Source organism: Falco naumanni, chromosome W (assembly GCF_017639655.2).
Source record: "Falco naumanni isolate bFalNau1 chromosome W, bFalNau1.pat, whole genome shotgun sequence".
Lineage (NCBI taxonomy): Eukaryota > Metazoa > Chordata > Aves > Falconiformes > Falconidae > Falco > Falco naumanni.
In genome coordinates, this window is record NC_054079.1 from 235,999 (window position 1) to 240,189 (window position 4,191).

The 4,191-nt window shown below is 42.4% G+C and overlaps 1 long non-coding RNA gene across 1 annotated transcript; it reads left to right on the forward strand.

Annotated features, from left to right (window-relative positions):
- The first annotated feature begins 2,525 nt into the window (after nt 1–2,525).
- On the forward strand, nt 2,526–3,666 carry LOC121080393. The gene is made up of 2 exons (XR_005825361.1): nt 2,526–2,735; nt 3,515–3,666. It is a non-coding gene; the product is annotated as an uncharacterized LOC121080393 (long non-coding RNA).
- Nucleotides 3,667–4,191: the final 525 nt, after the last annotated feature.

Below are 4,191 nucleotides of genomic sequence, written 5' to 3' on the forward strand. Positions count from 1 at the left end.
TACTTCTTACTTTTTCTTGAATAAATAATTTTTTTCCTCCCCAATGGCATCTAATATTGTGTCCATATATCTTTAGAGTTCCATTAATTAGGTCTGTATTGTATTACAGCTTTCAATGCTCAGAGCTGATTCTTTTGCTATTACTCATGTTGGATGTCACTTTACTCCATGTTCAATAGGAGTGCTTTAGATGCTAAATATGACAAATACCAAAATCTTGCAAAAAAAAATGTAATTAACATGAAAACTAGACAGTTACCATGAAATGTACTGAGGACCATAAACAGTACAAAGGATAGATCAGACTATGAATATTCAAAGACCTTGACACTTCCTGGTATAACTTATAAACTATGTTTAAAATCATCCCACTAAATAAAGTTGTGCAGTTGTGATTTTCTTGTTAACAACATTGGTTCTGTAAAATGTTCACAAAACCTCCAGGCAGCAGGGATATGCTTTTCTGAAGTATAAACACAGAATTCAGAGAAGCTCTATGACAAAAAAACAGAAAGTCTTTTAGATCAGTTCCCCTGATCACTGCTCTTGATTTTTACCTAGAAACTGTCTTAAAATGAGTTGGTTGTATGTATTTTAAGGAATATTAATAAATTTATTTCATTTTGCATTTATTTCACACTAGGCTTTTGCTTTAACTCAGAACTTGTATAATACAAGTAAAAATTTTTAGATCAATCCTTCAAGAAACTGAGAAACTGACAGATTTATCACTGCTCTAACCACAACTGTTGATGAAAGAAGAAATAACAGCTTATTTGTGTCATCACTAAAGTGGCTCTCTAAATTATTGTCCTGGTTTCAGCTGGGATAGAGTTAATTTTTTTCTTAGTAGCTGCTGCAGTGCTGTGTTTTGGATTTGGTGTGAGAACAATGTTGATAACACACTGATATTCTTAGTTGTTGCTGGGTGATGTTTACACTAAATCAAGGACTTTTCAGTTTCTTGGGCCCTGCCAGCCAGAGGGCTGGAGGGGCACAAGAAATTGGGAGGGGACACAGCCAGGACAGGTGACCCAAACTAGACAAAGAGGTACTCCATACCATATGACATCATGCTGAGTGTATAAACGGGGGGAAGAAGAAGGAAGGAAAGTGTGGGGGGATATTTGGCATTATGGCATTTGTCTTCCCAAGTAACCATTTCGTGTGATGGAGCCCTGCTTTCCTGGGGATGGCTGAACACCTGCCTGCCCGTGGGAAGTGCTGAATGAATTCCTTGCTTTGCTTTGCTTGAGTGTGTGGCTTTTGATTTACCTACTAAATTGTTCTTATCTCAACCCTTCAGTTTTGCATTCCTTTCTGATTCTCCTCCCCATCCCTCTGGGTGAGGGGAAGTGAGCAAGAAATGATTGAACAAGAAACAATTGTGTCCATTAACCTATGCTTTGCAGAACAAGTAAAAAGTGAACTTTAATTCAGAGGTAGTTCTTCCTTTCCACTTGATGCTGCAGAATTTATTTTCTGAAGACTGCCCTGAGAAAACCACTAGGATGAAAATGGATAAGGGCATAAATTAAACTGTGTTTTAGGGGGTAAGGGTCCCGAGAAATCTGTTGATAATAAGTGAACCGAGGGATCGAGTAAAGTTACTGTGTGGGAGGTTGCCAGGTCCAATCCGGCACTACTGACTTCAATAAGTAGTTCACACACCTTGCCCCTGCACAGCCACCAATCTGGTATGTGATGGTAAAAGCCTTGTTGCAGCTGGCTAGTTTTGATAGTGCTATGACAATGTGCTGCAATTAAGCAAACTAAGCAGTTAAAGCCTCTCTGGTATGGAGGAAGATTGCTAAATATAAATATGGTGAGGCCTGGTAGAACGATTACATCACACTCCCATGGATCTGCCAAGGCAACCACCAGACAGCTGGAAATATATCCTGTACCCCAAAGGTATATCACATATACAATTTATGCACTAGCCTCTGGGAAAATCAAATGGTATTGAGAGAGAGGGGGGTAAGAGATAGGGTAGAGTTTAACAATTGTAATAGTCTGTTTAGCTGTTTAGTGTAAAAGTTGTAAAATTTAAGCTGTTTGCCAAATCTTACACGGTCTGCTTGGGTACTGTGATAAGGTGTATGGGAGTAAAGGGCTTCATGACCATATAAGTCCAGCTTTATGACCATATAAGTCCAAAGAAAGATTACAACCTTGCAAGAACAAGCCAAAGCTGGTTCTGCGGTTTGGACAAAGAGCAGGACGTTACTGAGCCTGCGCCAGATGTGGGGGTCACGAGGAAGACTCACCTGCCTTCATCCTCAGGACCCCTGACGACCACCACCAGGGGACACTGCGCAAACTCAGTCGGGAGAGAGATATGGAAATGACTTGCAGAACTAATTTTAATACAAAGTGGGGGTAGGTAATGCATATGTATAGGCGTATTACATCATATTATGAATATGTAATGAGTTGTCTTATAAAAACAGAGCAAGTTTTCATGTCAGGCGCGCACGGTTTTGGTGGGACTACTCCCCCGTGATGCCCAGCGCTGAATAAACATACCTACTTTACAATCTTACAGATTGTGGAGTCTGCTTTCCACACGTCAGTTTTGGCGAGCCAGCCAGGAGGATCTCCACTCGGCTGCGGGACCGACTGCAGAACGGACGCTCCTAGGCGCGCCCCGAGCATTTTACTCGGAGGAGTCTCCGCTGCCAGCCGATCACCGCAGGAGTGGACAACAGCCTCTTGAAGCTGCGGATTTAACGGTATGTTTAACGAAGGGACTTAAGTGTACGCACATTCGGGGCTGCTGATAAATCGCGCAGAGACGTCTGGCGTGCAGCATAGTGCCCGTGGGTTGGGTACCTATAGGGTTTGGGACTGCAGTTTGGGACTGCAATTGGGAAACTCGCTGGCTGATAGAGCGGCCGGTAGCGATCTCGGGGATAGATCGACTGAGTTTGAGGTAACTGCTGTATCCCGTTGTTGGGAGCCAGGATGGACCTGCTAATGACCGGTATATGAGAAGCAGGAGAAGGGTAAGCGGGCCTCTTGTAATTTACAAGATATTTGCAGCTGCTAGAAGGTTGTTAACTGGAGCGATGCTATATTAGATTTCTTTTGGTATTGATTTTGGTTATGGCAATAAGGCATTTGGAATAGACTACTGATTTGAATTTGTCGAACCATAGTGTTTGTGTGAAGTGATGTGTGTGTGATTTTCTCTGAGTGCATGGACGTCCGTGAGAGTGGAATTGAGTGAGAATAAGTGAGAGTGTGGCTGACAGGCGTGAAAAGAGAATTTAAAAGTCAGTTTAAATTCCTTAAGAGTATATTGAAAATGGGTAACACCCAAGGAGGGATACTGAAAAAGAGTCCTCTGGGTTGTATACTCGCCCATTGGAAGGATATTGTAGGGAAGGGAAGCACAGAAAGTAAAAAGACCCTCATTAAATATTGTAATCAGTGGTGGCCATTGTATAAGTTAGAGGGCGAAGTTAAGTGGCCATTTAATGGAACATTGGATTATAATACTTTGTTACAGCTTATGCTGTTCTTGAGAAGAGAAGGGAAATGGGATGAAGTATCATATGCAGATATGTTTTTCACTCTGCGAAACCATCCGGAGTGGCAAAGGGACTGTGGGATAATACCCCCACAGGACCCTATGGTACTCGCATTGGAGCGGGAAAATAAGGAGGGTAGAAGTAAATTGAAAAGATGCTGTTCTTCCTGCAGCATTGGGCAGAGGTGTACAAAGGCAGACAAGGTTCACCAAGCCCCAGAACAGGACTTAGATGACTTGTTTAAACCTCCCCCCCCCGGGCACGGGACAAGGATGTGGATTCAGAAGGAGCTTTTAATCCTCCTGATAGCCCTGTATCTTCCCACACTCGGCAGAAGTCTGCCCTGACTACTTTACAAGCACCCCTCCGAGAGGCGGTGAGGCCAGATGGTGGAACAATGCTAATTAAAGTGCCTTTCTCCACTGCTGATTTTGGAGAGTGGAGAAAGATTGCAAAGGATTATAGAAGTGACCCGATAAGTGTAGCCAGGCATTTCCAATTTATTGTAAAACAACACAATCCCGATTGGAATGATATACAATTATTATTGGAATATTTGACTGAAACTGAGAAACAGCTAGTTCTGAAAACAGCAGGAAATTTGGCCGAAGATCATTATAAAATTATAGGAGGGGATGTTAAGGAACATTTCCAC